Source organism: Opisthocomus hoazin, chromosome 1 (assembly GCF_030867145.1).
Source record: "Opisthocomus hoazin isolate bOpiHoa1 chromosome 1, bOpiHoa1.hap1, whole genome shotgun sequence".
NCBI classification, from domain to species: domain Eukaryota; kingdom Metazoa; phylum Chordata; class Aves; order Opisthocomiformes; family Opisthocomidae; genus Opisthocomus; species Opisthocomus hoazin.
The window spans coordinates 117256778-117274585 of record NC_134414.1 but is presented as its reverse complement, the minus strand read 5'-3'; the positions used below and the strand labels follow the sequence as shown (position 1 = coordinate 117274585).

At 36.5% G+C, this 17808-nt stretch overlaps 1 protein-coding gene across 14 annotated transcripts in view; it reads right to left on the bottom strand.

The window, feature by feature from the left end:
• Positions 1 to 17808, bottom strand: part of ROBO2 (roundabout guidance receptor 2) — a 1133103-nt gene that overhangs the window by 569952 nt on the left and 545343 nt on the right. The window lies entirely within an intron of this gene.

The window sequence follows — 17808 nt, the reverse complement described above, 5'->3', positions numbered from 1 at the left end:
TGATGAGAAGTTGAGTTACGGGTGACAAGTGGAGAAAAACTGGTTTGTCCAGGGCCACACACACAGAGCAAGATTTGAACGGGGTGTTATTCCTCAGCCTGAGGGAGTACTGTAATGCTAGGATTTTCCTTTAATCCTGGGATAAATATACCACAGAAACATTAACAATGTAAGAGGCATCTGGATGCTTTCTCAAAGAAAACCTCTGAGAAGTTGCTCATCTAAGTGATTTGACTGGAAACTGCTTGTGCTCCTTGAGATTTCTCTCTCTGATTTATTTATTTTCATGTTACCAGTGAAATATTGCTTCATACAGTATAGAGTTGAAGAATTATGTGAATACTGGTGGGGTAATTTATGACTTCTTTTTCAAGAATCCCCACTGTCTTTGCCACCAGTATTAATTGCATTATATGTACATCTTTGAGATAACTTTCCTTAGGATGTCTCACTCAGTCTGAACCATAAAGATCTCAATGAAAAGAACAGGAAAAGTGCAGAGCCTCTGCCCTGTGAGTGTCAATAAAAACCTAGGAGGAAGCTACCTCTCCTTCACAAGCCTCCCGCCAGCGCAATCAGTTAAATAGGGCATAAGCACACTAGGTGAGCTTTTAGTCAAGAGGTAACATAGCAGTCCACAAACAGGGAGAAACTGTATTTTGAGAGCTACACACAACTAGCCCAAACTTAATTAAACAATAGGTATTAGGCAAAGACTATCTCTGCCTAGCAGTAGTTTATGTGCCATTTTACCCTTAAACCAAATCTCTCTTGCCCTGTACAAAGGATATGTAGACACCTGCCTTAGCGTTTTAACATGGCTTTTTTTTATTGCCGTCCTACTTCAGCTCCAACTTCAGCAAACAGGCAAAAATAACAAATTAGGAAAGTGATCTTAACGTTATTGGGCATTTAACAATGTAATATCAATCATTGTAATCTATTTTGCCAAGAATGAACAATCTGTAAAGACATTACAAACCAGACATCTTAAACTTGAAAGAATAGTTATTGCTAATAAAAGTATCTGGGGTTAGAGCTTTAAAAATTACAGTTTACAGAGCCCTAGAAACCAATGTTGGCAAGGAAAATATCTTCAGAGTATCCATATTTATTTGGATAACCTATATATTTCTCAATAAACAAGTATCATAGGTCTCTAGAGAATGCATCTGAATTATAAAGTAAGCTTTATTACACATTTTCTCTTCCAACTTTGAAAACTACAGGAAAGTTTAGTAAAGTAAAAATGCTTAACTATTTCTTGAAGCCCAGCTGCATCCTTTTGGTTCAAACCTGAACATTTTGTAGCTTGGAGCAAGTCTTTAAGAAAAGTGAAAAATGTGTTTTTCATTGTACTGAGAGACACAAACTTAGTTTCAGTAGAGGCTTAACATTTATTAAGTGACCCATCACCAATGGACATTTATCAGCCTTTGTAATGCTTAATGTGGACTGAAAGGTATCTTTGTCTAATACTGCACTCCTCTAAGCATATGCTGGATATTTGGGATGCTTCTATGGCTTATCATGCCTCTACTATGGAAGGATGGCAATGGCATGAAAATATTAATATAATATGACATGGTGTGCACATTGGTGCTTCCCACTTTAACATTAAAGGGAACACACTCCTGAAGATGCAAAGATCCCAAAACCACTTATCTGTTGTAATTACTGTACAGTATGGAGATAATTTTTGGCAAACAGTCAAGAAAGGAAAGAAAATAGAGGAAATTAAGAAAGACAAAAATAATACTTTTTTTTTTTTTTAAATCTAGTTTTTTTTGTTACTTTCCATGATTCAGAATTTTTAATGTCATTACATTTTTTGTAGCTAACCATAGTATCTGTGCTGAATACTGGCACCAAAACCAGACTGGAGATATAAAATGAATGAGTAGATTTATGACATGAGGTTACTCTGGTGTATTATTTACATAGGGTTCTCAGAGCAGAAAGGTTGGTCATTTATGTACTCCTGAAATAACCTGGGTGTTAATTTTGTAAGTAACCTGTTAATCCACTGAGAAAAATGTTAAAGCTTCTTTTGCTTTGTGGGATGCTGATAGGGATGCAATGCCTATAATAAAAATATAAAAGAATTACTGCAAACTTGCAATCTAGAATGAAAGATTGAAATTCAGTTATCAAACAATTAACTTTAAAACGTGTAATATATGGCTGGGTCATGGACTTATCTTTTCATCATGCTTATCCTCATTTATATACAGTTCTAGCTTGTGCTAATATTCAGTTAGCTCTTCTTAGATTTAAAATTAAGATTTTTTTCAACAGATTTTTTTTAACTCGTGATAATTTTGAAAGCCAATGCAAGTATCTTAAATGCACAAAAACCGCACTTTGTAATATTGGAAATTACCTTTCATGTACCCATCATGCCTCACCAAGAAGTTGAATTTAATTTCCAGCTTTGTAATAAGAACAAATCTCTTCTGTGTATCCATTTTTCTGAAATAAATATGCCCTTGCTGAGGTTCCTACAGACATTATACCTGGCTTTACTGTTGTTGCATTGATAGCTCAAGAAGAAATGTTTCAAAACTCTTTTCTCTGTGTTTCCAAAACTCCAAGTTATTGTTAAATTATATTTTTTTATATATAGAACATCTGAAAAATCAGCTTGTATTTTATTTTGTGCAGCTTAGTTAAAAGAAAAAACATATTGTTGAGAGATTTTTTTTAATCCTATATGTATCAGTCCTGGGAGTCACTCTGAGGGGTATTTAGAGCTCTTGCCAAAATACACATATATGTCTTAGACTTTATCACTAATCAACTTTTTGGAAAACATGCAGTCGAGCTCTACTTTCACATGTTATGATGGAAAATGTAGTCGAGCTCTACTTTCACATGTTATGATGGAAAATGACTGTCATATGTCACTACTCACAAATATTTTCACTGGATGAGATTATCACCATTGGGATAACAAAAGCAATTCCAAGTAATACAGCTGGCTAAATGCAATTAAGTAAACCAAGTTAAGAATCAAATATTTGTTGAAAACTGTGTATGAACAATCCATATAGATAATTATAACAACAATATAATCGTCATATACAGAATGGAATTCAATAAAATCAAAACTAAACATATTGTGTGAGGTAAAACTAAGATCAAATTGATCTTAGTAAACATGTGACTCTTTTATCAAGATTTCTTCTATAAATTATGCATTGCAATGCCTTAAAAAAATCTCTGTTACGGGCTCTTACTGCATGGTGTCTCCTCCTCTTTCAGATTTTCAATGCTGGAAATATTTGCTGTTACCTGAAACTTTGCTATACTATTACTCTTTTCTAAGCCTGTCTCCAGTTACCACTATTCCCTAGGTCCATTTGGCATGTTCAGTCCTCTGGATCCGCCTTGCTCTGTTGGTGTTTTCTAAGATTTGTTTGCTCTTCTCATCTGCATTAACCTAGCAATCCAAAATGGTAATCTCTTAAATATACCTAATGGAAACTTCTATGAGACTAAAGGGGTGATACCCTTGAAAAGAGAAAGAGAGGACAGGTAGCAAGCTCAAAGTTGAATACACAAAGAAGCCCTTATAGACACACACACTCTCTCCAGAACGTAATAACCCTTTGCCCAGGAGATCAAAATAAAGCAGTCAAAGAAAGTACCGCAAAGACTTAAAAGCTGCTAGCTTGTCACTGACTTGGCTAATTAGATATGGAAAGCAGCTGAAACTGAAAAGATAATTTTTTAGGGTGATCAAATGCATAATGATTATAAAAAAGTGTGTGAAGTTTGATAATATTAATGTATCACATTAAAATGTGGAACGCCCCACTTGTTGCAGAACCTAATTCTAATTACAATACAAGCTTTCTGGATATGAGGTAATTTATTATTACTGTAGGTCAGAATGTCTGAATGAGGTGTTGGCATCTAAGACTGGGAGGAGCAGCAGACCTGCACAGCCTTAGTGGTTTCTGGCTGAGTCCCATAGTGATGGTGAGAGTACTTGCTACAATTGCTGCACAACTGAGGGGCTGGATAGTTGAAGAATTTCACAATTGTTTGTAATTTGTGGTATAAAATATAGTTGCTAATTCTCTGGTCCAAACAGATTTCCAAGTCCTTAGACTTAGCCCATTAGAGACAATCTAATCGAGAGACTATGAACAAAAGCTCACAGAAACTAGCAAAAGTCCCTGTTGACCTTACTGATCTTTAGACTGGACTATGACAGTACATCTGCTTTCATTTAACATGAGACTGAGGTGTGATAAAGAGAGAGATATTACCTTTCATACTCATTTTCTTGAAATCCAATATTATCTTTTGTGCGTGCGTGTGTGTTTCTTTTAACCTTTAAAGCTTTTTGTGTATGGATACTTTACTAAAGACAGGCTGCCGTAATGCATATCCAGCTGATGGAACTATCGGAAAACAGAGGTCAAGAAAGGTGTCCTGGATACCATCAGAAAGAAAACCCAAAAATTTTTATTTCAGTGTTCGTATTTTGGGTGGGGTAAGGGGGAGAAGCAAATTACTTAGTCTATTATGCCAAGAAAAAGTTCCAGTAGCATTTTAGGTTAAGCCAGGTAGTCTGCAAAGAATGAATAATTAAGCTCAACTCATTACCTCCCAGACTTTTAGCACCTCAAAATCACTATGAGCATCTAGGCAGAAAAACTGGTCTGAAGCTCAGGTGAGGGCATCCATGAACTATTTAAACCTGAACATTGGGCTTAGAGCTTTAATATCTGCTTGCATACCTCATGGGGGTGTTTTATCATCTATAAATGTCCTGCAAATACATAATACAGTGTTCAAATATGTAAATAGATATGTACTGGCTCAAGAGGAATAGAGCTGAGCATACATGAAACTAGAAAAACACAGGGGCAGATTTTATCTAAATTCCATGCCTGGATTAGAGACTACCTTGTGTCTACACATTACATGGTGCCACAGCTGCAATTTGGTGAAAATCAGCTAAGATAAAGTGTCAAATAGCGAAGCACTGATATTTTTTTAAAATAAATAACTTAATTTAAATGTGTTTTCTGATGATTGTTCAGCAGTGGTTTTTAATTCCTAGAGAATTCGGAGTGCTGGAATGATGGATTAAGAGGAAGCAAAGGGAACACAGTTCACAAAAAAAAGAGGCTGTTAATGAGATGTTGCTGTAGCTACATAGGTGAGGTCATTTAAGTCATCCTCTCTTGTAAAACCAGTAGGAATGGCTGAGTGATTAACTCAATTGCTAAATGACTGAACTAGTTCAGACTCTTGAGAAATTCATGGGATGAAGAGTAGTTGTTCAGATGTGCAGGTGTTACTACTCAGTTTCTGGAAATTATCCTCTTCTGGCAGCTATTTAACTAAATCCAATTGCATATGCAAAATTCTGTTACTTTTCTTATACATAACTTATTTTCCAAAGTATACTGTTGTTATACTACAAGTGCCCCAAATACATGTTGAATAGAAATAGGTTAAACTTATAAAGGAAATCTAGCATGCAGCTCAAAACAACTGTCTCAAAGATGCACTTTTGAAAACACTAAAAGCAAAAAAAAAAAAGTCAGCAGTTATTTCAAATTGCTTTTAATGAAAGCCTACTGATGTTTGCAACACTGTATTAATATTTTCTTGACCTCTCTGATAAAAATCTATTGGATATTTATTTTCCTAAAAGCTATCGGTCAGTTTTGGATACTATGCAGTTTAAGCAGCTAAAGAGTAATGCATGATACAGTGACTGTAAAAGGTCAACCGAATGTATTCAGAGATGAAGAGCAGTAGACATAATTGTGCTGGAATTAGAGATATATTAGATCATCCAGGTCGTCTTTCTGACAAAGCAGAGTTGTTTCCTGGAGTTTAATTTCTTATGGTTTGTTCAGCTTTTTGAAGGACTCATGAAGGAATGCAAAACAGCATTCCATGATAATACCCATCTTGGACTTTTATTGGATTAAATATCACAAAAGAGTGTCTCAAATTAACAGCATCAGGAAGTGAGCACATCATTAATACATCTTCCATTCACTAAAGACTGTTTGTTCACTAGGAAAGATTTGCATATAAAACCAGGATGTAATTAGAATCAAATCTGTTTGAACCCATGTTTATATGAGCCTTGTTAAACATCTGCAGAGTGTAATAGTGAACTGTCTGTAACAAATTTATAACCCTGCTACTTTGGAAAAAATCATTCACTATTAAATGGAAGAGAGTGCAGTGACTAATGGGGTTCATACTAAACCTGCACGGCTTGTTCTGGATGGTTGAAATCAAAAGAACACTTTTCACCACTTGGAGTCTGGATGTGCTTTGAAAACCCTAGACTTCCCTCGCTTTGATCCAATGAAATGAAGTGAAACATGTAGCCTCTAGGCAGTTTTTAGGTACTGAAAGATCAAATAGATGCTATTACAGTGCAATTTGCTTGGTGAAGCCTAACAGAACGGGTCCACTCAAAAGTTGCTCTGTATTTTGCAGACCACGTAGAAGAGAAAAAAGTAGCACAACTAAGATTATAGTACATTTGTAGTGTAGATTCAAACGTTGTTATTGAAAAAATACATTCTTTACTAGTGTTGGTAAAGTTCAAGATCCATACATTGAGCAAAGAAACTACTTTGGGATTAGATCTAGCCTTGCATCGTGCATAGTAATACCTTGATTTTGATGTGAAATCGTTTTTGTTGCTTTGGTTTCGGTTTGGATCATTTGTTGTTGTTTTTCCAGGTTTGTTTTGTTTTGTTTTGTTTTAAAGGAGTAGATCTGTTTAATTTGTTCATCAGAATAGAATTATATGTTCAGTCTATACCTTGTATTGGTTAATAAACAAGTTCTGGCTTCTGTGCATATATTCCTTTTGAATTAAGTATTTTCATGACTTTTCTGTCTCGCCTCTAATTTCACTTTTGTCTCATCTCTAATTTCCCAGAGTTTCACTGCTCTATGATAATCATTCAGTAAGCTTTTAGGATTCACAAACATTTTCTTGAATGAAACAACAGAGTTCCAAACAGCTACACAAGAGAAAAACCCTAGAAACTTATTTATATAAATATTCCCTCATCATACTTTGTGTTTGCTATGCTCTGATTATTTTGTTACAGAAAAATTGAGTCAATAGAAGAGCAGTAATTATTCAATCAAGAGTGGCATCCCAACATTTCATAGAAGAATTTGATACAGGACAAAAGTGCTGCATTTGGAATTCACTGGAATTTGGCACCCTGTACAAGTTTGAACTGGAAATTACAGTATTTTTCCCTGCTCTCCCATAGACCTTTTTTTCTCTATGCATGATAATTTGAATAGTTCTAAGAAATCATGCTTAACTAAATGTAGTTAACACTGTATTTCTTGACCTATGCCTCTTTAAATGTGCAGCCCACCCCTACTCTACAGTAGGACAAATTGTGTGGTTGTTATGAGTCAGCACACTTCTCCAAGATTTGCAGTGATACATTTGACTCCTGCTCTCTGACTCATATCTGCCTTTCCTTTAGAACTGAGTACAAATAAACGACCAATGAGTACAGTGCAGGGAAATTTAATAAAACCAAAAGTATTAATTTCATGCTAAGAACTGTATTCCATAAAGCACAAAATGGCCTCAAAGCAACTTTTACATTGTGATATAGCAAGCACAAATTTGGTCCATTGCTCATGAAAAACTAATGACTCGTCAAATAATCAGTACAGTTCTGCTTCCACAAGGTTAATCTAAGAGTCAACGAAATATGCTTTAATTCTGTAGAAAATACCAATAAGTGAGGAAGTATTCCACAAGTCTCAGGAGATAACATCTAAAAGGGTCTACGAGAGAGAACAAAGACATAAAGAACCAGATCTGAGATTCTCATAGCCTGCTTCGAAAAATTGAATTAATTTCCAACATACTTTGACCCAAACCTTTTTCTGAGCAACATTGTCACTCCTTATATTCATGGTTATTTAAAAATAAAACTCCATCTTGCTGACGGTAAAAAAACATATTAAAAAAAAAAAGCAGTCATATTTCACTAAGATAACACACACCTCCCGTTGCCTTCCAAAGCTGTATGGAAATAAGCAAAGATCATATCCCTCCTAAAATATGACTTTCCACCACAATCTATTCACGCACCTCAGAAAAAGCCTTCTGCAGAGAATAACTTTGTCACCAGCATACAGTTCTCAACTAGGATCAAATGATATTTATTAGTAAATCTACCTTAGATCCTTGAAATCTAAGTCATTCAGATAAACTGTTCCTAAACATCTTGTCTTTTCCTATGATTCTGGGCATCAGTATGTAAGTAATATCGCTGGATACCTGACTGATCAAAAAAGATTAATCTAATCAGATGCTAGTGTCATTTAGTTTCCAGTAACCCTGTATTTCCAGTTCTGCGTAAGCCAAAATTTCTCCACATAATGCATAAGCAGAATTGCATATTTTGCATTCATTCATAATCCTGATCAAAATTCATAATTGTGATTGAAATCCAAAATAAAATGCATGCACATACGCACATGTGTGTTCACAGCCAAGTTACGCAAACCTGCTATTAAGCATTAATGCAACATCAGCTGGATTGATTTGCTTCTTTCTGGAGTGGGAAGCTCTGAATCCATTTTCTTCTTTCTTGAATGCAGTTTTGATTTTACAGACCTAATTCTTGATCTAATATTTGATCTAATTTTCAGCTATGCCTAAATGACCCAGTAGCTGTAATCCTGTTTTTAAAACTGACTTAGCTTGCCAAATAGCTAAATAACATTAGTTTCATTCACTAGCTGCCAGGTTCTTCAAGATGATGAGGAACTTCCAGTGATCCAGAAAGAAAACTTGGGGTTTAATTTCAAGCTTATTTAAAGCTATAATAAGCATTGTTTTATCTTACTCGTATTAAAGCCAATAAATGATTCATAATCTCTAAATTGCCCGTGACTGGTAAATTCTGAGATATGGCTGGTGATACTTGATTATTCAAGGTGTAAGTCATGTCACACCTCTTTAACTAGGGCTAGCGCATACTGTGAAACAGTTGGAAGATCTCCTTGAAAGATACTGGGGTTGCATCAACTTCAGAGTCAAAGGTATTTCATGGTTTTGCAATAATAACTCACAACTGAAGATCTCATTAGACTGCCAACCATTTCTGCTGTAGGAGATACTGTTACTACTATAAGACTAATTTGTACCCTTCATTTTAATCAGTGATGTAAAACCTATGGCTGGGACTACACAATGTTTTGTCTGTGAGGAACTCAAAAGACACCCAAACACACTTTATTACTTACAAAGTGTATCTTTCACTCATGTGTGTTGAAGCACTCATTTTGACCATATCTCTCTGTAGATTAATGGCAGTACACATTTTTACGGCAATTTTACATGACTGCTTGAGGAAAAACAGCACTAGAATATTTTTGTTGCCTACCTTCATGGTAACTTTGTCTTTCATCCTAATTAGAAGAAAGTAAGGAAGCTTAGATTTCCAAAGACACCTACTAGAAGGTAGGTGTTCAAATATCATTGATTTCCATGGAATTTATATATGCAACTCCCCTAAGACTTTACCTTGACTCCCAGTCTGAAGTTTGATCAGGAAAAAAAGTGGGAATGACATTAATGTGTAAACTAACCAGAGAGGAAGGGCTGAAAATTTGAGATTCTTGTTTCCTTCTGTGTAAGCATAGATTAAAGATTGTTGTTGGAAGGGGGAGGGAAAAAAATATTGCACACTCTTTTCTTGTCATACATGACTGAGCTCATACAAAGAAGAACATTAGCAGTGGAAAGCAAAACCAACGTATTAAGTGAGTGGGCACAATAAGTTTTTATGACAAAAGGGCTGTGCTACTTCCTAAACACAGCAGCCAAAATAGTGGTTTATGAGCAGCTACTACAAACCCTCACTTTTCTTCTGATGACTAAATAACAAAGCCAGTGGAGAATAAAAACATACTGGAATGACTACTGAGACAAAATGAATAGAAATATTTGACTGCCTCTCTTCTTCTTCCTTCCATGTTACAGATAAACAGTCAAATAATTGGGTAAGTACTGGGACTGAACAGTAGGAGCTTTTGGCTTTAAAAGGCCCTCGTTATTTGCCAGATTTAGAAATAATATGCGAGTAAAAGTTTGTAGCTCCCCTTTATCATGTAGTCAGGCATTTTATTTTATTTTAAACTGTCTGTTTCATGTATACTTATATTCCAAATTAGTAGTTTGATGTCACTAATTGCATTAACTTACCCAGCAGTACAATGCTGAGGTATCAATTAGAATACATTAGGAAATAAGAAATATGTCTAAGTTTGCTCTCCTGCTAGAACCAAATAAAAATGTCAAAGTACTGCAATCAGACAGTTCAGATATGAATATTCATTGGCAACTGTTCGTGACAGATTTATGAATGCTTTCACCTGCTGGTGGAAAAACATTAAGTTGCAAAATAAAGCTATTAAAGTAAGCGAAAAGAAAAAAAAGTATGTACACAGATGGATGATGATCTTGGATTATGCAATCTTGCGAGAAAAGAATGGTTTTATTTTTCATATTATGAAAACATTTGTTTTATACATGCAGATTGTTAAGGTCCTAGCATTTAACTATCATCACACAACGTTCTCCAAACAGTATTCCCAGTTTATGCAAAATGATGCGTGCAGCTATCTAATCACCACCTTGTGGCAGAAACACATGCAAGGGTAATTCTTTGAGGATTTTGACTGCTATGCTGACTGCTATTTTCCTAAACTGTTTTAACAAAAGAGGAAATCTCCATGAAGACAAGAGCATTTTGTCGCCCAGAATAAAAGGTCTGATTGTAAATATGCTAATAATAAAAATGCATAGCACTGCTAGAGTGCTTTCAGCCTGAGGATCTGAAATTGCTTTTAATATATTAAGCCTCAGGATTTTTAAGAGGAAAGCATTAGCCCCACTCTGTAGATGGGGAAACTGATGAATGTAGAAGATAACTGATTAGTTCAATTTGAAACCAAAACAAACCACACAGGTTAGAGGCAAATAAACTAATTCAGTATTTTATTGATGGATTAAACAATTTATGTGAGTTAAAGCACTACTTTAATGATTGATGCTGGAGAAGCGTCATGATTTGAAGCTTGTTAAAAGGTATGTAAAAGAAGTATGTGCTTGCTTTGCCATTTGCATCATAGGAGACTTTGTTGCACGTTCTTTGCATTGCTCTCTTAAATTTTGCAAATTTGACTCCACAGCCTTCATTGCAATTGTTTATTGCAAAGATAAGCGAATTATGCTAAAATTCAGGTTATTTTAATAAGCCGATGCAGGCAGTTAAAGAAGTATTTGTGTTAATATCTATAAATATCATGCTAACCTCAGTAGATTTGTGTGATATTATCTGACTAGCTTCATAAAGATAAAATCAGAAGGAAACTAAGTAGAAGAAGAGATAAAGGATCGTAACAACAATTCTTCATGACACAACAAAAGTGAAACTACTAAATGGGGAATAGCTCATCCTTGCTGTAGCAGAGAGGTTTATCCGTCCCTGAAACATAAATAAATGTAATAGTAAAAATTCAATTAGTTTAAGTAAGAAAGAAATTTGGGTGGGTATCTTAATAAGAACTGTATTTGCAAATGGCAAAAAAAAAAAGAAAAAAAAACAAAGAGCCATACAAACAGAGACCAAATAGTGGAGTAGTGGAGCAGGAATGAAAGCAATGCAAGATTCACAAAGGAAGGTTCCATCCTTTTCATGAGAATAAAGTTAAAAATTTTTCAGAAAATTCTTTCTTGTTTCAAATATTTATCCATATCTGTGGGTGAAAGGAAAGACTGCACTATCTTGAAGAAGCTCATTTTATTAATTTCTTTCATTAGCTTGTTGGTTTTTTGTACTTTGGTCAAGGGGGCAGAAAAGTTATCAAAGAGCGTCAGGCTAGAAAAGTTAACCTTCCTGGCTAACAGAGAAAGGATAGCGAAGTACACTTCCTCTTCCCTTGGATGTTCTATTTATTCATTAAAAGAAAAATAAGATATTTGTTGTAAAGATGTACTCAGAGGTACTAAAAAGGGACCAAAATGTGCTGCCCAGCTTTTAGACTGTGGAAATTATGTGTGATCATCTATAGTGTTTATACAAGCCAAATCTGATGTGATATTAAAATACTATTTGTATTTTTGGTAACCGGAAATTCAAGCTGTATCCTAAGGCTCTACCTTTCACAAGGATTTTTTTCTCTAATCTCTTTTTGAGACCTTTTATACATTCAGCGTCGACAACATCCTGCAGCTATAATTTACGTAATTTAAGTAATAGATGTAAGAAAAGAACTGCCTTCTGTATTAAACAAGCTACAAAATATTTATATCAAAGCTACTGTTATATAGTACCCAGCAGTTTCTTCTTTAAAGAAAGTCCAAGAAAGATCTAGCCAGTAACTGCAGCTGAGCTTGTGGTAAGAAAGCTCTCGATAGGAAGATAAAGTAAAAATATCCCAGCGTACAGCATTTTAGCCTAAAGTGAGCGAGTCAAAAATCCCAATCGTATCAGCTTCAGATTATATTCCATGTGTTTCAGGTAAAATATCCATGTAATAATCCAGATATGGACTGCAACACTTTTTATAATAAAGCAGATGCTACAATGTTTGTTGTCACTGCAACTTCCTCATGAGCGTCATATGTCTTAGCACTTGCTACATGACTGCAAGGACATCACCTACGAGTCTGCAGAGAAGCTGGGTAGATGAAGGCAGAGCCGTGGATGTTGTCTACCTTGACTTCAGCAAGGCTTTTGACACAGTCTCCCATAACATCCTCCTAGGGAAGCTCAGGAAGTGTGGGCTGGATGAGTGGTCGGTGAAGTGGATTGAGAACGGGCTGAATGGCAGAACTCAGAGTGTTGTCATCAGCGGCACTGAGTCTAGTTGGAGGCCAGTAACTAGTGGTGTCCCCCAGGGGTCAGTACTGGGCCCAGTCTTGTTTAACTTCTTCATCAACGACCTGGATGAAGAGTTGGAATGTACCATCAGCAAGTTTGCTGATGACACAAAACTGGGAGGAGTGGTGGATACACGAGAAGGCTGTGCTGCAATTCAGCGTGACCTGGACAGGCTGGAGAGCTGGGCAGAGAGGAACATGATGAGGTTCAACAAAGGCAAATGCAGGGTCCTGCACCTGGGGAGGAACAATCCCATGCACCAGTACAGGCTTGGGGTAGACCTGCTGGAGAGCAGCTCTGTGGAGAGGGACCTGGGTGTCCTGGTGGACGACAGGTTAACCATGAGCCAGCAGTGTGCCCTGGCTGCCAAGAAAGCCAATGGGATCCTGGGGTGCATCAAGAAGAGTGTGGCCAGCAGGTCGAGGGAGGTTCTCCTTCCCCTCCACACTGCCCTGGTGAGGCCTCATCTGGAGTACTCTGTCCAGTTCTGGGCTCCCCACTTCAAGAAAGATGAAGAGCTACTGGAGAGAGTCCAGCGGAGGGCTACAAGGATGGTGAGGGGACTGGAACATCTCTCCTACGAGGAGAGGCTGAGGGAGCTGGGCTTATTCAGCCTGAAGAAGAGAAGGCTACAAGGGGACCTAATATATACTTACAAGTATCTGAAGGGTGGGTGTCAGGAGGATGGGGCCAAGCTCTTTTCACTAATGCCCAGTGACAGGACAAGGGGCAATGGGCACAAACTGAGGCACAGGAAGTTCCGCCTGAACATGAGGAAGAACTTCTTCCCTCTGAGGGTGACGGAGCACTGGAACAGGCTGCCCAGGGAGGTGGTGGAGTCTCCTTCTCTGGAGATATTCAAGACCTACCTGGACAAGGTCCTGTGCAGCCTGCTGTAGGTGACCCTGCTTTGGCAGGAGGGTTGGACTAGATGACCCACAGAGGTCCCTTCCAACCCCTACCATTCTGTAATTCTGTAATTCTGTAATTCTATGCTTTTCAGACTGAGATTGCTCCCTTTCACTCATTTATGCTGTCATGAAACCTGTTTTCCATTTTACTGAATTCAGTTTGACTGTATACTCAAATCCACTATAATTTAAAACATTTGTTCCCAGATTCTGTTATTTCCACCCCCTCAACAAAAGGCAGTTGTGATAAAAGCATCTATGTTCATATTTTGTTTCTCCAAATTCACAAGGTTAATGTTTTCTTTCTCCTTTCACATTAATTTGAAGAAGGACAGGGGGATACTACCTAACCTGTGTCATGATCTCAGTTTTTGTCCTTGGAGTTTTAATCAAGAAACCATTGTAGAGGGCATACGGGAATTTTAGGTAGTGTGTATGGAAAAGAGAAACAAATCTTTTCTATTACTTGAGAACACTTCTTCCTTTGGAAGAAGGAAGAAAAAAAATCATTTTCCTTGCCTTTCATGACCAAAATTGAAATGCGAGTGTCTGTACTGCATTCACTCTGATTTTGCAGTAGTCAGTGAATTTCTTTTGTTACTATGCTTTGACCCTGAATAAACAGTTATTTTCTACAATTTTTAAATTCTATTTTGAGGAAAAAAACAGAGATTCCCACCATTTCATTCATTGAAAAAAGATTTTGCTAGCCTGATCTGATCGCTGAATCTCTCAGTCATAACTAGGTATCTATTACATATTTCTTTAGTAATAACTTAACCCACATTATTTTTACTGTAATGTTTTCATTCTTAGGACTCCCATGTGAGACTAGTAAGCACTATTGTATCTTCATTTTGTGAAAGGGAAACAGACTGAATTCTGATCCCATTATAATCACTGGCAATATTTTCGTTGACTTTAGGTTCTTGTTCTAATTATCTTTCCCGTTATTATTCAAGACTCAAAAAGCCAGAAATTAAAGTTAGTTCTCACACATCCCAGCCTATCCCAGATGCTCACTAATGAAAATACTTATATAAAAAACTCATATAATGATCTGCAAAATAATTTCTCTCTCACTGTATTACATTTATTAAGGAAGCAGATTTTATTGAAATAGCCAATAGCTTTTAGCATGAAATGTGTTCTGTTTAAGTCACAGTGTAGGAGTTTGTACCTGTTTAGGTCTTTTTGTTTAATACAGCTAAACGAACTTAATTAAAAAAAAACTATTAATACTCTTATTTTCTTTAAGCTTTCTGGCCTTCTCCCAAAATGCACCAAACATCCACTTGACAGATTTAAAAAAGTAACAGGATACCATTCCTGGAACTTTTTTCACAGGCAAAACACTATCATGCAGAGACACATAGATAAAGTATTACTACAGAACAATATGGTGTGTAATTCTCTGTATGCTGAATGTGCTTGTTTTCTAAAAAGCTACGTGATAACAGCTCTGACACATTTCATTAAAGGTCTATTTTCGGTACCATTCACAGTCTTGATGATTTTCAGAGGTATTATATAATAGATGGATATGTAAATTTAAAAAATATGCTTGAAAGAGTGCTCATTCAAGATACAATAAATGACTCACCTCTACCAAAGAAGGTAGTTATCAAGTGATGCACAGCATTACAAACAAACAAAATAAGATTTATTTCTATTACTTATAACTGTTCTAATGTGATAGGTATAACAACTGAGGAATTTCAAAGATAAAATCCTTGCCATTTTCTACAAATGTTCCCAAAAGGAATTGTTTTGATACTTCAGTGAGCCATGTTCTATATCATTGTTTTTCACCAGGCTCCTTCTTCCTTTTCATCATGATATGTGAAAAAAATAATCCTCAGTAACAATCAGTCTGACTGCTCTGACCTTACGCGAGCGCACACACACACCTAAGGGCAGAGATTGGAGTACAGAGCCCTTAAACTGTGCATGGTACACACCAAAAATCAGCATACTTAACTCCAACATTAAACCCTATTCCTGCATTGAGGCAGATGAGGGGGAATGAGTGGGCATGCTGCTCTTTTCTCATAAGCATGCAACCACTCGGCATAAAAAATGGATGAAAGCAAATCACCCAGCTTTCAATACTTTGCATCAGAGAAGTGATTGCTAAAAAGGGAGAAGGCAATGGGTTCGGATGAAAGCTTGCTAAATATTTCAGCAAATAAATCAAACTGCGATTAAAGGAAAATTAATATTGGCACAAGCTGTTTAAAGTGCTGTAGAAAATGATCAAGATGATTTTCATTGAATTAAGTCTAAGGAAAAACAGTAAACAAAACAGAACACAGAATCTGTAGCAACTTCAGCACAGATAACAGAAAAAGGGATTGATTTGAGTTTAACATGCTGCTGTGTCAAGGCCTGCAGAACCTAACGGAGCTGCTGCTGAATCAAGTTCTGTGGCCACCATAAACCCCTATTACTCAGTGGCGATGTAACCTGCTTATTTACATATACTGTGAAGGAACTATCAACCTTACAAAGTTTTTAAACCTGCAATTTATTCTCGACTTTTCCGTTAGTGTATTTGAAAAAATATTTATCATTCTTTTCCTTCATGCCATTTCCCAAACCCACAAACAACCACCAGGAGCTCAAAAGAAAAAATAGTTCTAAAGGAAATATCCTACTGATTCCATCACAAAAATTCCTGACAAACTAGCCCTCATCCTTCTATTGACAGTTGTAATTTTACCTCATGAGTTTATCAGTTCCTCTGTCATGCACATCCATATGGATAGATCAAAGGAAAGATTAAAAATGTTTTCTTTGACCTGACCCAGGCAGATCAGTTCTAAAATAGAAAGTCAAGCTTGAGACTGTTCAGAGACAGTGGCAGAGGTCTTATTGTGAGGACTGTAACAGAAATCAAATGATGCAATCGTATTTTCACTGCCCCTTTAGAAGAGCAAGTAGCAATAGCTTTTTGCTGCTATATTTCAGTTAATGTTCACATGTACAGAAAAGAAATGAAAACAGAGCTACTGTGTCAGCTCCTACTTGATATCTTGAAAATCAGTCTTAGTTGACTCATTTATGTAAGGACAGTCCCAGCCTTGCAGAATATCAGCGAAGCTTTGCATTTAAAGTGAAGCTTAGTGAGAAATCCCAAGTGAATCTAGAGTTGCCTAAAGGTATTTGACGGTTAATTGTGAGAACTGATGTCTGCTAGCCAGAACACAGATACTACATGAACAGCAGCTTCCTCATGCTGCTCTGCTAATATGTCAACTCTGATATGGAGAACAACTAGAGAAAGAGCAAAGATCAGTTATTATAGTCATTTACATTCCTGACCCTCGAGTCTGAACTTTTGTTTGTACAATGGCTACTTGGAAACTGAAAGTGTCAGCTCAGGTGATCATGAAAGCCTCTTGCGCTGAGGGCACTTTCTCTCACTGTTCCTCCTCCAGGTTATGATCCAGCTCCAGTTCACCTCAACAGGACCTGAGAATGGTCAGATTGCAGGTCTTTCTTATTCCAGTGGTAAAACTACAGCCTTAATTTCTGCCTGATTTAACAAAAAGAAGATATCGTTTAATTGGCAGCTATCTTCTACTTCAAAAGACTTGACCATAAAAGTAGCCCTTGACTCCAAGAATATTGTACTTCAGCTGATTTTTTGTTAGTATCAGGCATAAGTAACCTAAGTATACACATCCTGCTCCAGCATTGTGTTAATCTTCCCAAATACAGTTATAGAGGTTTTGTCAAAAAATCTCCATTCATAACCATTTTAAAACTTAACATCGGTAAAAGCTTGATAGTCAGAAAATTGATATCTCTGAAATTCAGAAGTTGTCTCCTACCCCAATACAGTCTCAGTGACGGTCATTACAGATTGAAAAAGTATGCTACTTAAATCTGAAGCAGCAAGTTATTCTGATCACGGTATGAAAATGAGATAACAAAGCTCTTATTTTAGTGGACTGAAACTCCTC